The sequence below is a fragment of the Myodes glareolus genome, chromosome 3 (assembly GCF_982192425.1).
Source record: "Myodes glareolus chromosome 3, mMyoGla1.1, whole genome shotgun sequence".
Taxonomy (NCBI): Eukaryota; Metazoa; Chordata; class Mammalia; order Rodentia; family Cricetidae; genus Myodes; species Myodes glareolus.
The window spans coordinates 75,471,831-75,490,730 of record NC_142028.1 but is presented as its reverse complement, the minus strand read 5'-3'; the positions used below and the strand labels follow the sequence as shown (position 1 = coordinate 75,490,730).

Sequence of the window (18,900 nt, the reverse complement as noted above, 5' to 3'; positions counted from 1 at the left end):
GTCAGTGTTCAGGGCGCACCATTCCCACCCAAGGTCAAGCTGAAGCCTTCGTTGCCACTTGTTCTGTGACAGGGCCCCACTGCATATCCTAGGCTGCTCTCTGGTGTACCATCTTTTTTATAGATTTATTTTTATCTATACCTGTGTGTGTAAGAATGCCACATGTGTGGGACAGTGCCGGCCAGAAGAGGACACTGAATCCCTTAGAGCAGTTTAGAGGTGGCTGAGGATCCCCTGATGTGGATGCTAGGAAACAAACTCCAGCCACGGCAGAAACCATTGGATCACACCCCTTCCTCCGGTCAACTCCTGCTTGCCCTTCATCCTCAACTTAAAGCTGGATTCACTGCACAAGGAAATGCGACCTGCCTCAGGTCTTAGCTAAGGCTTTCTGTCGGATGCTCCCACAGCACCTGCACAGCCCATCCCCTTTCCTGTTATATTGGTAAATATAATAACCTAGCACTTAGACTCTGGCTCACGCAGGCAGGGAAAATTGCTGCTATGTTTACCATTGTGCCCTGGTACATGTTCAAACACTTATCTGATGACTCAATAGGTTACAGCAGCTTTAAAAGGGCCGTTCAGGCCACAGAAAACTATACGGCCTTAATCGGCCATAGGAAGAAATTTACACAGATCTCAATCTACTGAAAGAAACTGCACCCAAACCGTTTCTAAAACAACCTACAGTTGATTACTTTCTGAACTAAACCAGCAACAACTGGAATGGAGGTGTCAGTTCTGCTGACCCTCAGACTCAGCCACGGGATAGGGCAAAGCCACAAGCACTTCCAGGACATCCTCCTGTAAAGACATCAGAAGCAAACCAGGTCTTCATTTATCAGTCATCGTTGTTGTTGTTGTTCCTTCCCCTCCTCCTCCTTCTTGGTTTCTCTAGACGGAGTTTATTTGAGCAACCTGAAACTCATTCACATAGGCCAGGCTGGCCTCGAACTCATGAAGATTAGCCTGCCTCTGCCTCCCAAGAACTGGGATTAAAGGCGTGTGCCACCACTACCTTGTCCTTTATCAGTTCCTTTCATTTAAAACAAAAACAAAACAAAACAAAACCACGGTTTTTTTTTGTTTTATTTGGTTTGGTTTTTTTTTTTTTTTTGGCTGAGTATACCCAAGCTATTCAGAATTCCTACTTGACTGAGCAGATTTAAATAGTTAGTGTATACAAAATCTATGACATTATCCTACTCAGAACAGTTGTGTTCTTTTTCATAGCAACTAATAAAATAATTAACAGTGCTGATATTCACGTATTACTTACTATGGATCAGCCACAATTCTAAGAGTTTTATTTATTAGTTCTGCCTCTCGAGTCTATGAAGTTATCATTTACAGTTCATAGTGAAGAAACCCAAGCACAAAGCAGTCCAAGATCACAGTCCAGTATACAGCAGAGCCAGACTCAAATTCAGATGATCTGGCTCCATTCATCCTTGGATCTGGCTCCATTCAACCTCTCTAAGAAAGAGGCTGGGGAGCACCTCACCAGAAGAACATGTGGCTCCAGGTTCAAATCCCCAACACTAAAGAGACAAACAGAGAAACAGGGACATACTCAGAAAAGCTGCATCAGAATAGTAAGAGCCAGGGGGTGGCACATGCCTCTAATCTCAGTCCTCAGGCAGCAGGGCTGAAGGACAGCCTGAAAAGCAAGGTCCAGGCCAGCCAGGGCTACATAGTGAGACTCTGTCTTAAACAAATAGAGAAACAAGAACAGCAAAGAACTGGTACGTACATACAGGAGCTACATAAACACACTGCATGCAACAAAAGCAGGAAGAATAGGGAAAGTTAAGAAAATTGAGGAACATATGGGAGATATATATATATCAGGGAACCAGCAAAAGTCATTAACAAGATAAGCCTGGAGATGTAACAAGAGCTTAAGGTGCAGCTCCAGGACAGAGGGGCTCCCACGCATGCGTGCAGCTCCAGGACAGAGGGGGCTCCCACGCATGCGTGCAGCTCCAGGACAGAGGGGCTCCCTGGCATGCGTGCAGCTCCAGGACAAAGGGGCTTCCACGCATGCGTGCAGCTCCAGGACAGAAGGGTTCACAGGCATGCGTGCAGCTCCAGGACAGAGGGGCTCCCTGGCATGCGTGCAGCTCTAGGACAGAAGGGCTTCCATGCACGTGTGCAATGCTGAGTTCCATCCCCAGCAAAAAGTCAGTTCCACCCAAAAGAGGGCTACAGAAAACAAACACCAGGGGCAACAAAAGCCAAAGAAAGAGCACCTAGGGAAAGAAAACTACATGTGATTGGCTTTATGCTGCTATGACCAAACCCCCAAAGGAAAGCAAAGCGAGAGAAGGTTTAGTGCTGCTCACAGTTTCAGAGGCTCAGTCTATGGCCACTGGACTGCCCAACTCCGGGCTCACAGTGGGGCAGGATGGCATGGCACCGGAGAGTGGAGTGGAGCAGAGGTGATTCACTCTGTGGCAGAGCAGCGGGGAGACAGCAGTAACAGGAGCCACACTTCCTCCATCTAGGCCACACCTTTCTCAGCTCCACATCACAATAGACTACTCAGATCCTGAGTCCAACAATGGATAAGGTCAACTATGGAGTGCCATCTGTGGGGTGTGTGACGCCTAATCCTGGCTGGAACACACCTTCAAGTTGCTTGACCAAATCACTAGGCCTTTCTCGGTCCAATCAAGGTGGCAATTGAGATTAACTATCATAGGTGGTAAAACAATCAAGTCAGCACAAAGGACTGGGGGCGAAACCATAAAAGATAAGGAGAAATATGAAAGAGAACGTGGCCTCTCCTGAAAATACACTAAGGATCATAAAGGCTGTGATCGATTTAGGGGGGAAAAAGGAAAGAAGGAATAAGATGAGAAAAAATAGAGGCTTTAAAAGATTTCCTGAATAAATCAAAACCAGCAGAAGTCCAGGAGAGCAATGTTGTCTGTCCAAGCAACAACCAAACAAACGGGACAGAGAAAGATGAGAAAGTGGATAGTTATGAAGTCACTGGGGGACTGGGCTCCTCTGGACCGCAAAGGCAGTCGGAACAGGCTGGAGATGAGCAAAGAAATCCTTCAAGTGTATCAGTGTTTTGTCTGCATGTATGTCTGTGCACCGTGTGCATGCCCAGTGCCCGTGGAGGTCAGAAGTGGGTACTGGATCCATCAGGACCAGACTTACAGATGATTGTGAGCTACCATATGTGTGTGTTCCAAGAACCAAACCCAGGTCCCCTGGAGCAGCAGCCAGTGCTCTTAACTCCTGAGTGATCTTTTCAGGCCCCACCATCCTATCCCACCCCATCTCCACCTCAACAAAGGGAATTTAAACACCAGGGTACACTGAGGACCCAGCTACCCGCTGTGATGGTTACAAAATATTGCCTGATAGTTCCTAAATAGAGTCCATTTTTTACACTTTGCTGTACTAATTATTCTTTAATAATAAAAAAAACCCGACCTGTGTGTGTGTGTACGTGCAGGTGTGTGCATGTGTATGTGTGTGTGCATGCGTGTGCAGGTGTGTGCGTGCATGTGCAGGTGTGTGTGTGCAGGTGTGTATAGACACAAGACATAGAACAAATGCAGCGCTAGAGGACAACCCAAGTGAGCCAGCTCTCTTCCTCCGCCCTAAGGACTGAACTCCGGGCATCCTGCTTGTCTTCAAGACCCTTACCTGCTGAGCTATCTAGCTGGCCTCACTCTTTACTTCTAAAAACGCCCTCACTTGAGATAATTCTTTGTGTATCATGTACTTTACCCATTCAGGGAAAGTAATCCGGGGGCTGGAGAGGTGCTCGGCAGTCAGGAGCGCTGGCTGCACAATCAGGAGAACTTCAGTTTCAACCCCCACATAACAAGCCAGGCATTCCCCAAATGCCTCTAACTCCAGCTCTTGGAGGATGGGCATGTCAGTGCGCATCTTTAATCTACTCAGGAGGTGGAGCGAGGGAGGTCTCTTGAGTTTGAGGCCAGCCTGATCTACACAGGAAATTGGAACAGTTTAGCAGAACCAGTTAGAGCTACAATAGTGAGACCCTGTCTCAAAAATAAAACCAAAAGAACTCCAGTTCCTTGGGATCTAAGGCCCTCTTCTGGTCTCCACAGGCATACATGGATGTGGTCTACATACACTTGCGCGTGTATATACACACACTGCGTGCATACACACACACTGCGGGGGCTGGAAAGATGGCTCAGAGGTTAAGAGGACCCAAATTCTATTCCCAGGAGATAGAATGCCTCTGGACTTCATAGGTATCTGCATATGCATAAATGGACACACACACATACATATAAGATTTAAAAAAAAAACAGATTTTTAAAAAGTATGTGACTTGGTGACTCTTAAAACACTTGCAAAGTGCTGGCCTTGATGGCACAGGGCAGGCAGATCTCTGGGTTTGAGACCAGCCTGGACTATAGAGCAAATTCTAGGACAGCCAGGGCTACACAAAGAAACCCTGTCTTAAACAGCAACAAAGGAATACTCACAAAGCACACAAGAGTTGTACAAAAACCACCATAGTCACGTCCAGAACGTACCCATTCACGTAGAAAAGGTGTCCCTTCGACACTATCCTACGGAAGCTGTGTTCCAACACTAATCTACTCTCCATCTCTATGGATGTACCTGCCTATTCTGGAATTTTATAAAAATGTAACCATGCAATGCGTAGGATGTGTGGTTGGCCTCTACTAATTAGCAGTGAGTCTGAGGTTCCTGCTTGCTGTGCGCATACCAACACTTCACTGCTTTTTATTGTCAGATAATACTTCCTTATACAGAGGGACCATATCTTATTTACCCATCAACCAGTGGGTAGATATTTGAATTCTTTCTTCGTTTGGTTTGAATAATTCTGCCATAAGCATTCATCCACAAATTTTCAGTCATAAGTTTCTAACTGCTCTTGGAGATATTCTTTGCGGCAACAGTGGGTAAAAACGCCTCAGAATGATGTGTGTGGGGGCCAAACATTAGCTGTGTTTAGCTGAGAAAACACCAGCGCTCTTCAAAGTGCCCATCCCTTGTTGCTTCCAGCAGCAGGGCAGGTTTTTTTGTTTTGTTTTTGTTGTTTTGTTTTTTTCTAGAGTTTCTCTGTGTAGAAGCTGCCTGTCCTGGAACTCGCTCTGTAGGCCAGGCTGGCCTCAGAGAGTTCTAATTTCTTGACACCTGCCCCCACACAGTCTTCGACAACAGGCTTAACACAGGAGCTGGAAGGATGGCTCAGCAATAAAGAGCACTGGTTGTTCTTCCATAGGTGTCAGGTTCAATTTCTAGCACCCAGATGGTGGCTCACAATCATCTGTAACTCCAGTTCCTGGAACCTGATGCCCTCTTCTGACCCACAGTGGCAGTGGCCACACATGCCATGCACATACATACATGCAGGCGGGCACTCATGTGTACTTGGAAAAATATAAATAAATAAATAAATAAATAAATAAATAAATAAATAAATAAATCTTTAAAAAAAAAAAAAGTAGGACACAGGCCGGTGAGATGGCCTAATGGGTAAAAGCATTTAATGAGTAAGCCCGACAACCTGAATTAGACCCCTCGTCCTGCAGTGGAAGAGAACCAATTCTCAAGGGTTGTCCTCTGATCTCCACACAGGCATCGTGCCTTCTGTCCACAGGCACCAACACGTACACTGTAGATACACATGCAGCAATAATAAATACAATTTCAATTGCTCATCCTTGCTAGAAGGAGCTTAGGAAAAGCTAAGAGCAGTGGCACGCACGCACGCACGCACACACACACACACACGTATATAATTATATAGTAATATAACTATACACACACACACACATATATCTTTTACTTGTTTGTCTCAATGTTGTTCAGAGGAAAAAGTTGGAGACATAAGTTTTATTTGGAAAAGGTGATATCTACAAGAACAAGAATTCTGAGTGCAGATGAAAAAGAGTATACTTCAGTATTTGAGAAACTGGCCCTGTCTATCTGGGCAGCCTGAAAGAGGGGTGGCAGCTGGTGTGGACAGGAAGGCTGGGAGATGGCAGGATGCCCAGAAGACTGGAAACCACACTGGAACTCAAAAGCAGCTGCTAGTGATACATAAACAAAGGAGCATGGCTGTGCCCCGAAGGAGTGCGGGCCAGCTCACTGGGATGCAGAACATGTCACCCAGCCTGGAAACACAGATGCAAAGAAAAACCACTTAGAATCAAAGCTGGGTTGTCTCTACTGAAGAAGACACTAGGACCTTTACCGAAAACGTAATGTTGTGTTTCTTTGCAAACCCCAACTGAAGCAATGTGACATCCTCAGACTCAATGATGGGTTCCATTATTCTACAACTATTTTCCCTTTGTTCATCCAGGTTTCTCTTTTCCAACTACTTGTCTGTGTGTGGGCATGCGCACGTGGGTGCAGGTGCCGGCAGAGGTCAGAAGCATCAAACAGATCCCCTCTGGAACAGTTTGACAGAGAGTCGTGAGACACCTGATGCAGTGCTGGGACCTGAACCTGGGTCCTTTGGAAGAACGGCCTTAACAGGTTTGCTCTTACATGTGCTGAACAGTATATGGTTAGAATGTGAGTCAAGACGGTAGGTGGTGACACGCACTTTTAAACCCCAGCACTTGGGAACAGAGGCAGACAGTGAGTTCGAGGCCAGCCTGGTCTACAGAGTGAGTTTGAGGACAGCCTGGTCTACACATAGAAACTCTGTCTCTAAAAGAAAAAAAAGAAAAGAAATATGAGTCAATGGCTCCTTGCTGCTCTTTCTCAGAGACTGTGTGTGTTTAGGCCTATGCAGTAGCGCCGCATTGTTTACCTACTCATCTTTAAAAACAAACAAAGAGCAAATAAAGAAACATTAATATCCAGTACTCAGGAGGCAGAAGCAGGTAGACCTCTGTGAGTTCAAGTCCAGCCTCATCTATATAATGAATTCCAGGTCCAGCCTTATCTATATAATGAATTCCGGGTCAGGCAGGGCTATACGGAGATCCTGTCTCAAAACAAGCAGAGACAGAGCGAATGCGAACAAACCCACTGTGTCCCAGGGCTGAGAACAGCCCCGCTGGACCGTGCTATCTTATCAGAGCAAACAAAACCATTATATACCTGCCCAGTGATAACTGCTGCCGACCACAAGATAAGCAAGGCTCAGATCTTATGGGATGGTCGTAATTAATGGCTGTTTATGAGGTTCAGGAGCACTTCAGAGAGGTGAAGCCTACACTAAACAGAGCCTGGGAAGCCCATACTGAAGTCCTGCTGGGGAATGCGAGCTTTATCCCACTGGCAAGGAGAAACTGCTGTGGGATTCTGTGGAGAAACATGCAGACCTGCGTCAGAAAGACTGCTCAAACCACAACGCGGAGGAGACAGGACAGAACTGGGACAAGACCATCTTCAGGCCACACGCCTTCAAAGGGTGACATGTCTAGGAGCGCTAAGTGACTCACCAGTGTGCCAAAAGAAGACACCACAACTCCCTCTTCCGTACAGATTTGCCTAATCTTTCATTGCACTGCCACTGGTTCCTCGGCGCAGGAGGACGGTGGGGACACGCTCGCTTTCTAATGTACAAGGCTCTTGTCGTTCTGAACGGCACTGATGTGGACGTGGCCACGCTCCTAACAATCAGATTCGCAGAGGGTCATCAATCACACTGCATACTGAGAAAGCTGACTTCGTCAGCCATCGTCCTGCCAAGCCCTCACAAGACTTTCGGAGCTTAACCACAGAGCTTTCTTCCCACAGGAATACTGGTTTCCCTAGTTTTCAGATCGTGGTGCCTACCTGATGTGCCAAAAGTACACACATCTGCCAAAGCACCTGTCTCAACAAAGGCTGGAGATTAGCTTCTCAGAGGAAGCCAGGCTGAGTACACGAAGGAGATTCGGTTTAATCAGTATTACCATTCTTCTTACTGTGTTAGCAGAAGTACATAAAAGTATCCTATAAACCCTCTCATATTCATATACACATACTACACACGCCACACATACACACACGCACACGATATCCTCACACACACATATATACAAACATAAGCAGTTCTCCAAGTGTATTCCAAGGACCTGTGATCCCAGAACTTTTGGGAGACTCTCTTCCCATAATCTAAGACATTCCTCCTCGTTCACACTCACTTATGGGACTAAGGGTCTGACAGAGTCATGGAGCTACACCACATGACATATGAATGACTCTCTCCGACTCTCACAGTTACCGGAAACCACGCCTGTGTATTCCTGTGAGCTAGAGTTTTCTCAGTAGCTAATAACTTTTTAAAAGTGATTTATTGATGTGTGTATGAGAGAGAGAAAGACAGAGACAGAGAGAGGTGGAGGTGACAGAGATAGGTGAGCTATCCCACCAGCCCTCTACTAGCTTTCAATGCATTCAATACAACTAGTACAGTAAATTCATCGACAAAACCTACAAAGATGAACATTCTATGGGAGTGTTTAATATTTTTAACTGTAAAAAAAATCCTAAACCCACAGTGTCTCAGAAACCCTTAGTTACAGGGTTTCCCAACTAGCCTGACTTTCTAAACATAGGGTGCAATAAGGCTGGGAGCTAATTCCTGGGCAAAGCCTGCCTTGCAAACACTATAATCCTGGCACTGGGCGGGAGGAGGGGGAAGACAGGAGGATCCTAGTGGATTTCTGGGGCTCACCAGAGAGTCAGCCTAGACTAACTGGTCAACTCCAGGTTCTAATAGACCCTACCTCACAAGAAACACACACACACAAAACAAGACAATGGCTTCTGAGGAACAATTAAACCTGGTCTTTGACTTCTATATGCACACAGCATGCACACAAGCACACTTACATATACACACAATACATTTTGGGTGAAGAGATAGCTCAATGGGCAAAGCATTCACCATGTAAGCATAAAGACCCAAGTTCAAATCCCCTGAACCTATGTCAAAGTGACTCAGGCCTTCTATGAGATGGGAAGAGGAAGCAAGAGAATCCCCAAAAGTTCACAGGTCAGCTAGCTTGGCATAGGGGTCAACAGACATCCCATTCAACAAGATGAAAGGCGAGGACTGACATCCACAGGCCTGCACGCACACACATGAACACATATATATATACACAATCACATATCACAAGATTTAAAAGGAAAAAAGGGTTGCTGGGCATGGTGGCGTGCCCCTTCAGTCCCAGCACTCAGGAGGCAGAGTCAGGAAGATCTCTGAGGTCCAGGTCAGCCAGGGCCACACGGAAAGACCCTGTGTGAAGCAAACAAAGCAAATACTCTCTTATCACTATTTTGAAGGAGACTCTGGCAGGAAGGAAAGAGAAACTGATACAGACACGAATACTGACAAGGCCACAGATAAGGGGCCACCAGAACGAAATACTTTAAGCTCTGCAGAGTTCAGAGGAGCAGCTTGGGTCAAGCTAGGATGGCTAGAGAGGAAGCTGACAGAAAAAAAAAATCTGAACTAAACCCTATTACCATCGTTATGAAAAATGCCACCAGAAGACAGCAGTGGAATAAAATCTCAAGGGGGAGGAAGTCAGAAGACGACCAAGGAGAAGCAAACACACAAGCGGCTCAGCACATTATATTATCACCAGCGGCTGGACGTGTGGGGTACCCTTGTGCCGCTTCCGCACGAGGTCCGGGAACAGAATTGGTTAGCGTTTAAACACTGTTTTAATTGGTATAATATTCGTATCAATTCTCCCTTCTTAATGTAAGAATAATTCCCTTATGCCTAACACTGTCAGACAAGCAGCATCAATCACCTTCAAAGACATAAAAAGCCATGAAGCAGACGGTGGTTATCTTTAGTGAGGGGATTTAAGGCTAATGAACATCACCACAGCTGAGGAGCCATATACTAACTGTTAGCAACAGGAAAATCACTGCTTTTATTGCAAGAGGTCCATTATGGGGCTGTGGGCATGGCTCCGTGGTAAAGGGCTCGCCACAAACGCAGAAAGACCTAAGTTTGATTCCAAAGGACCCACATAAACAAGTGTGTATTCGTGCACATTTGGAATCCCAGTGGTAGAGAGACAGGAGGATTATGTGGGTTAGCTGGCTAGTCAGCTTAGCTTAGTCACAAAGCCCCAGGTCAGGGGGACAGCTCCTGAGGAACACCTGGCCTCCACATGCGCACACACATTTATACACACAAGAGGGACAGACAGAAGCAGACACACACAGAGATTCCCTTACTTATCTACCAGCCCAGGCCCAGGCTTTTACATCTGCTCTAGCCGATCATCACAACACCCTTGGAAGTAAAGATATTTTATCTCCAATTCTCAAATCTGAAAATCAGGAAGACCAACAGGTCAGTCAATAGTTAGAAACTATGAAGCTGACTGAAATCTCTCTGGTTTGCTCTTTTCCGCACTTCCCTGCTGACACACCTGTCCTCTGACAGGATCGGCCTCCAGCATTCTTCCTCCACGCTCACCTCACAGAATCTCAGCTATAAATGTTTCAGGACTCCTGTAGTAGGCATGGGACTGCGGCTCTAAACCTCAGAGCTTCCAAAGTCACCATAGCCACCCTTTTCCCTCCTCCCCACAGTGGTCGCGAAAGGCAAAGCTGATAATGTCATTTCCTACAGTTCAATCCTTCCCTGGCCCCTAATCCTCTTCAGGATGAAGCTTTAACTCACAAGGCCCTAGCTCAATCTCCTTGACTGATTTCTGCATCACTTCCACTCACGGCCTGAAGACGGTCCGCACTTCTACCACACAAGCGGCCTCAAGATACAACCACGTTCTTTGGTCTCTAGGCCTGGGCATATGTGGCTTCCTGTGGAAAAAAGCCCTTTAAACTCACATCTACCCAGTGGCTGATGGTTAATTAAGACTTCATATTAGGTATTAATTTCTCTAGAAAACCATTATTTGATATTCCCAACCTGACACCTGTCCCCTTTAAGACATCCACAAAACTCTGAGTGTCAGCCCTTGTTCTAAGGTGGTCAGTCCTCCATCTCTGCCAGTTCCACATTCTATCAACCACAGATGGAAATTATTAAGACAAATAAATAAATAAATGACTGGGAACAGGAGAGGTGGTTGAGTAGACCCAAGTGTTTGCTGTGCAAGCCTGGGGACCTAATTTCCACCCCCAGAACCCACATAAAAGGGGAGGAAGAGAATCAACCCATAAACTCATTCTCTGACCTCCATAGGCATGCTATGGCAGACCCCTACACAAATAATAATATACGTAAAATTTTTTAAATACTATATTTCTTGAAGAGCACCTGAATTCAGTTCCCAGCATCCACACTAGGGAGCTCAAAACCCGCTGAAACTCCAGCTTCACTGGCTCCGATACCCTTTTCTCATCTCTGCAGGTACTTGCGCTCACACGCACACACAAACATCCCACACATGCACATGTACACACAGGTAATTTTGTAAGCATATTATGTTTGATGGGTATGTGGTATATGCCTGCTCAGCACCCAGGAAGTAGAAGCAGAAGGGTGAGAAGTTCAAGTCACCCTCAGCTATGTAATGAATTCCAGGACAACTTAGGCCAGAGTCTCTGTGTCAAAACAAAACAAAACAAAACAAAACAAAACAAAAGAATGTTTTGAGTCAGGCACAGTAGTTCCTAATATCTTCACTCAGGAGACAGAGATAGGAAAATTACAAGTTTGAGACCTTCTGGGGCTACACAGTGAAGACCAAGTCAACCAACAACAAAAAACAAATAAAAGAAGAAAGTGTCTGTAACGAACATATAAGGCCATTTTTCTTGCCTTTGTTCCCTAAACAACAGAGCACAAGAAGTATTTTCGAGGCATTTACATTGTATCATGGGCTATAGTCACAGGTGATTCAAAGTATAAAGAGGCTGTGCGGGGGAGGGGGGTCATATGCAAACACTAGACTATCTTACGTAAGAGATCTGCACATCCTCAGATCTGGGTATCCTCAGGGAGCCTAGGAAACAGCTACCCATGGGTACAGAGAGTTGACGTACCATAACTACTGGTTTCTCTCAATGAACTAGGGATGTAGCTTTCTAATCTGTAACCCTACAATGTTGGAGACTGGTGCAGAGCTGCTAAATACCATCTAAGTGTGAAAGTAAGGAATACATAGTAGCCAGAGATGGTGGCGCACACCTTTAACCCCAGCACTTGGGAGGCAGAGGCTGGAGGATCTCTGTGAGTCTGAGACCAGCCTGGTCCATATACTGAGACCCTGTTTCAAAAAGGACAAGATAAGACACTGGGCGGGGATGTGGTTCAGAGGCACAGGTCTCATCCAGTGTGTACAAGACCCTGGGATCAAACTCCAGCACAGGAAGTTAAAAAAAAAAAAAAAGCAAAACAAAAAACCTTGTTAAATATTAGACAGCTAATTAGGGACGGTGCCAAGACCCAAGCCAGAAGTTAGCTTTTCTATCTCCTGAATCAGCTCCAACCAGCACTTAGCTTCTGTTAGCAGAGGAATCCAAGAACCAAGATTGAAACCTCATTTAAATCCAATTAAACCAATTAAACACATCTCAAATTATTATACTCTTATTTATTTCGAATTCTGAGACAGGGTCTTACTTATGTAGCCCGGGCTGCCCCTTGAATCGAAGACTCCTGCCTTTGCCTCCCCACTCCCTGACTTCTTAATGAAAAAAAATGATTTAGACTACTTATTGTTTCTCTTTAAATAAATAAAATAGCATTCTGAGGTATCCAAAACTAAAAAAGGTAAATTAGCCTGATGCAGTAGCATGCCTCTGTACTGTTTTTAAACAGGGCTTCATGTATTCCAGGTTGGCTTCCATCTCTGCAGCCAAGAATGACCTGGAACTGCAACCTCCTACCTCTATGACCGAATGCTAGATTAGAGACATGCTTCAACACACTCAGTTCATACAGTGCTGGGCACTGAACCTGGAGCTCTGTGCACCCCAGGCACACTCACTAACTAAACTATATCTCACCTGTTAATCACTGTAGTGGGGGAGGAGTCAAGACAGGGTTTCTCTGTAGCTTTGAAGCCTGTCCTGGAATTCGCCCTGTAGACCAGGCTGGCCTCGAACTCACAGAGATCCACCTGCCTCTGCCTCCCAAGTGCTGGGATTAAAGGTGTGTGCCACCACCACCCGGCTGCTGTTAATCATTTTTGAGATAGGTTTTTCTGAGGCTAGCTTCACACTCTCCATCCTTCCTGAGTGCTAAGTACAGGTGCATGCTACTGTACCAGGATAATTTAACTGTTCTTAGTTTTAGACACCCCAAAATGCTAAAGCACTTGGACGTTGCCAACAGGAGGATCAGGAGTTCAAAGTCATCCTCAGCTACATAGAGGATTCCAGGCCAGCCAAAACTACATGAGACTCTGTCTTAAGACAAAACAACAGTAATACATAGGGATGACTGCGCTGTAATTGGAGTGTGATTTATTGTATTTCCGGCCTTGGCTTATGAGTATTTACACAGGATGTGATGGTGTTTTGGCCCTGAACCCGCCCTCTGTTTCTCACTGATGTCTATAAACTTGCCTCTGGTGCCCATCGAACTTACTAGCCCTAATCTCCAATGGTCTGAGATCCAATACCCACAGGATAAGTAGAAGTCAGTCCTCAGAGTCAAAATAGTTTGGGCTTTTTGCATTAGTCATAAGTGAAGTCTGCCATTCCTGACCCTGCTTTAAAGTCAGGCAAGGCCATGTACCACACTTTGACGAAATATGATGTAATTTGGATGAAATATGAGTAAAAGGGGAAGAACTGAAGCTGTAAAGGCCGGTACCCACTCGACCACCCATTTCCAACCTTCTCCACCCCTGAGCTAGTATGACCAGCAGTCAGCTCTCTGTATACTTGTGACAAATGGGCAGCAAGAACAGGGAGTCAACTTTGGTTTTGTTAAGTCACCAAGATATGGAGACTTCCTTTACTCTTAACTGTTCAAACCAACACCCCACATCTCTAGGGAAAGCATCTTCTCATACAGTCAACTTTATTTACCTGTTTTATGACAAATATTTTGATTGCACAAAGGATGCTTTTGTAGCTATCCCACTTCAAGGTTATTTTCTTTTCTTTTTGAGGGTGAAAGTAGGGGACAAGACCTCATAGCCCAGGCTGGTCTCAAAATCCACAAACAGCTGAAGAATAGCTTCAACTTTTTTTTTTAAACTTTTGTCTCTTTTTGTTTACCCACCAAACAGCACCCATGTGGCAGCCAGAGGCCATTTGTAGGAGTCAGTTCTTTTCTTCTAACATGTGGGTGTTCCAGGAATCAAACTCAGGTCATGAGGCTTGGCGGCAAATGCCTTTACCAACTCAGACATCTGGACGGCCCCATCTTCATCGTCTGATCTTCTTGCTTCCACCTTCAGAATGCTGGGATTACAGGCATGTGCTACAATACCCTGTTTACAAAGTGCTGGGGATGGAACTCGGAGCCTCCCAAACCAGCACTCTACCAACTGAGTCACCCCTAGCCGCCCCACCTCTGCCTGTTTTTCTTTTAGTTAGAACAGTTTTTAAGTATACTGCAAGACCAGTAATTACAGTGGACAGGAGCAGCAGACAGTAACTATAGTATCGCCTGCATCAAAATACTATTTTCTACACAAAATACATATGCCAAGTACCTACTATGTAAAAACACTGTGCCAGATAGCAGAGAAGACAGTCCATGCCTTTTAAAAGTGCATCTTAAGCTATGAGTGAAGGAGACAGGCAAGCAATTACAGCAAAGGGGCAAACTTCGAAGCCTGGGATCGGGTGACCCCATCTCTAAGCCCAGCACTGCAGAGGTCAGGGGACAGGAAGACTCTGAGTTCAAGGTCATCCTCAGTTACAGAGTTTGAGGTTGACTTGGGCAGCACGAGGTCTTGTTTAAAAAGGAAAAAAGTGAGTTGGGTTGTGGTGGCGCATGCCTTTAATAGCAGCACTCAGGAGGCAGAGGCAGGCAGATCTTTGTGAGTTTGAGGCCAGCCTGAACTACAAAAGTAAGTTTGAGGCCAGGGCTACACAGAGAAATCCTGTCTCGAAAATCTTAGAAAGAAAGAAAGAAAGAAAGAAAGAAAGAAAGAAAGAAAGAAAGAAAGAAAGTAAGTAAGTTAGTTCAAGACTAGCCTGCACCAGACAAGATCTCGTCTCACACACACACACACAAGTATAAAAGGCAGAGCTCCCAGAATTAGAGAGGACAGCACATTTAGAAGGGGAGGGGGGAGTACAAAAAGGCTTTAGAGAGGAAGTTCCCTGTCAAACAGCCATAAAACGCCAGCCAGGGGCAATGCCTGAGAAGGAAGGGGGTCATTTAAGACCGAAAGAGTCAACATGTGCAAATATACTGGAGCTCAAACAACAAAACATAAAGCCAAGTGGTTCTACCGACCTAGAAAATGTGATCTATCAAAGAGTATGGCAATAACCTGCTGATGTCAGAAACTGCTGAAAGCAGGGGTGGCACGCCCATGGGTAATGGTGAGAGAGGATTACCAGGGAAAAGACAAGCATGATCAGGGGGCTTCTGGGGCAATTCCCAGGAACATCAGGCCCCAAACCAGTGTGATGACTCTAAGAGTTGACAGCAGCCCTAGGACCTGTCACCAACTGCACGAAGCCAATAAATGAAGGCAAGAAGCCACTCTGACTACAGCTTCGTGGTGACCGAGGCTGATTATAATAGTGACAATACAACCTAACTGCTACTTACTGAGTTACCGAGATGTCCAGGTCCATACGGCAATTTGTTTACCCTCTGCTCCTCACCAGACGAAGGTGCCTCTTCAGCCTGCCTTTTGATTCTGTTTTTGTTTAAGAGCGGGTCACTAGTAGCCTAGGCTGGCCTCAAGCTCACTACGTAGGCAGGGAGGACTTTGAACTTCGAATCCTCCTGTCTCCACCTCCAAAGTATTATGATTATAGGCAAGAGTGCCACCATATCCAGGGCTCCTTGCATGCTAGATAAGGACTCTAGCAACTGAACTGCACCCCCAGCCCGCAGTTTGCCTTTGGTAGAGCCTCGTCTCTGCTTCTTTTTCTACTAAAAAACCCCTGGAAGCACCCACACGCACCCCTGACTGTCCCTACACATTCCTCATCCCCACTATTCCTCGGCTCACTTCTCCTCCAGGCAGCCTGTCCACTCCCTGTGGCTCAGCTCAAAACTTCAGTTCCCCCATAAAGCCTTCCTTACCGCACTCACCTCCCCTCTGGCTTTCTCACGGCACCTACTGTCTTGAAATTCTCGAGACCACACCATAAGCTATCATTTCTGTGTGCTCCGTTCACACAACTATCCTACATAGGGCACGAGAACATGCTCCAGATTCTAATTTAATTGTCGGAGTTTCCCTCCAGTCAATGCCTTGCACAAAACATGAATTCAGTAGACACTTGACTGTATGGGCACCAATTAGTCTCTAAGAACACGCTTGCCTTGTTTTATCCTTAATAACTTACTTGTCATGAGACACAGACTTCAGACTGGTCAAATGGAGAAATTGGCACCACTTCGTATTTCAAAATGTCCATTACCTTAGATTCTGGGAAATTCCCGTTTGGTTACAAGGTTCTGCTCCAGTTTTTAATCCTCAATCTTTTTTTTTTTTTCTTTTTCTGTCTTCTGAGACTGGGTCTTGCTATGCGGCTCTTGTTGACCAGGTATTATTTTAGTAGCCCAGCACTGTTTCAGCTTCTGGGTGCTAGCTATTACATGTGTGTCCCGGGCTACCATTCCTCTGAGTCTTTTAGTTGAAAGTTCACGGGCACAACTGAAATCGTCATGACATCTACGGTGCTACATAGCGGGAACTTAATTCGTGGGCTTTTCATCTTCATGGTACACTACCTGTAGTACCAATAACTCAAAGGGCCTCACAGAAATGTGTTAAGTACTCTTTACTTTCTGGGATAACAGCTGTCTCCCGCCACCGGGTCACTCCCTTGGCTAATTACAGTGACTCAGTTTTACCGTTTTCACTTCCTCCCCATACGCGAGAAAAACAAACGAAAATGAGGTTTATTGAGGAATCATAAAAACGAGTGCTGTTGTAAAAAGGAGTCTAAACACATCAGTGGGACATCCTCATAACCAAATCTGTCAACCTCGCCAAGATTTTCTCTCGCAAACAAGATCACCGAGAAGACAATGGGAAACACTCCAGGAGGAAAGGTAGCGAGAAGACGTACTTTGACAAACTGACCCGGTCACTCCGAGGATCTGGCCCCGGGGAAGGCTATGATGACAACCGCTACTCTTGCTGACTCCCGCTAGGTTTTCCCAGGACTTTCCTGCGCTCGTCCCACAGCGGGTACCGGGTGACCGCGTCCCTCCTCTGCGCCCAGACTCGCGCGCTCCAGGGCGCAGCACGCAGGTGACCTCTGCGCGCTCGGCCCCGCTTGCACGGCCCTCCTCAGGCCTGGCCCCCACCCTGGCCCGGGCTTCGGTCCCCAGCGCAGATCGGGCCGCTGACCGGGGGAGGGGCGCGGCGGTCGAGAACTGCGTCGGGGCGCGGGGCAGGCCTTACCGCAGCGGAGAGGGAGGCCGGGGTCGGGCGGCGCCAGGGCGCACGCGGAGCGGGAAGGTGGCTGCAGCCCGAATAGCGGGGACAGCCGAGGGGACCCCGGCGGGTGCCCAGGACGCGGCGGGCTGCACGGGCGCCGCCATGGTGAGGACGCAGCGGCGGGACCACCAATCCCGCGGTCCGCCTCGGCGGCCGCGCCGGGGGTCGGGCATCGGCAACCAATGGGCGCACCGGAACCGGGCGGGGGCACCGCGCAGGCCAATGCGGGGCTTCGCCGCAGGGATGGGCGGGCCCGGACCCGGGAGGCCCAATGGAAGTCAGAGGCCGAGTCCGCCCCACATCGCGGGGTGAGGGAGTTGGGATTGGGGAGAAGCGCAGCGTGGAGCTGCCGGTCGTGCTGCAGTCCCGGTGCAATCAGGTCCTCTCTGGTTCCCAGAGGACGTCTCCTACCCCAACCCACCGCTCTATTGTCAGACTGGGCCGCTGGAGGACCGAGTCCCCGTGGGCTTGTTTCTTAGGTACTAGTGATCGTGATCTGACCCCCAGAAGCCTCTGAAGGCCCTGTCCAATCCTGTGAGGGTAAGAGGCCACCTAAACACAGAAGGCGCTCGTTATTACCAATTGTTGAGCCTCGCATAAATGTCGCAGATGGGCCACAAGGCCAACCCACCTACCCAGCAGTTCAGGAGGTCGCTCCTCATCACGCTGCAGAGCGCATAAACCACCTAAGGCAGAATTTAACTCAGAATTTCCCCGAAGAGGAGGTGGGGACTTAACCTGCTACTCTTGGATGCCAACCCAAACATGGCACCCAACTCTACATAAGGTAGTCCTTTTGCTTTGGCAAAAAGCTGCCATGAAGCTCATGCAACCTTTTGCTGTGGTCATTCGTGAGCCCAGACTTGACTGCGCAGCCTTGAAGTGTCTAGCGAAGAACCAAATTTAAAAGCTCAAGGCCAGAACAAAAACCCCACAGGACAGTTTCGTGAGGTTTGGGAAAGTCCCATCACGTGTTTGAGCTGGAGTTTTCTTATATCTATTCCACCGGCCAAGTGTTTTTAAATGGCTGACTCAGCCAAGCATGGTAGAGATGGTGTGTACTTTACTCTGTAAACTGAAGCAGGATTAAACACTCAACAACAGCCTGGACAACTCGGTGGGCTCCGGTGTTTTTGTTCTTTTACTATGCATGTATGTTCTGGTGCCTGTGGAGGCCAGAAGAGGACCTTAGATCCCCTAGAACTGCAGTTATGGGCAGATGCCAGTCACCAAGTAGGTAGTTGGGAACTGAACCTGGATCTCCTGTAAGAGCAAGTGCTCTTAATGGCTAAGCCATCTCTCCATCCCATGGTGGGCCCATCTTTGGGGGAGAGTGGAAAGGGCTGTGGATGGATGTAGCTCAGCAGTAGAACGTTTGCCTGATACA

At 47.0% G+C, this 18,900-nt stretch overlaps 1 protein-coding gene across 6 annotated transcripts in view; it reads right to left on the bottom strand.

The window, feature by feature from the left end:
* St3gal3 (ST3 beta-galactoside alpha-2,3-sialyltransferase 3) overlaps nt 1–17,633 on the bottom strand; it is a 215,113-nt gene extending 197,480 nt beyond the window's left edge. Inside the window, exon 1 of one of the 6 annotated variants that reach the window (XM_085698784.2) lies at nt 17,478–17,633. The gene's annotated coding sequence lies outside the window, so the exon portion shown is untranslated. Of the gene's footprint in view, nt 1–2,348; nt 2,498–15,661; nt 15,807–17,139; nt 17,308–17,477 lie in introns of those variants that run through there. The other 5 variants (XM_048450503.3, XM_048450505.3, XM_085698787.2 and 2 more) reach the window with 5 other exon arrangements.
* Nucleotides 17,634–18,900: the final 1,267 nt, after the last annotated feature.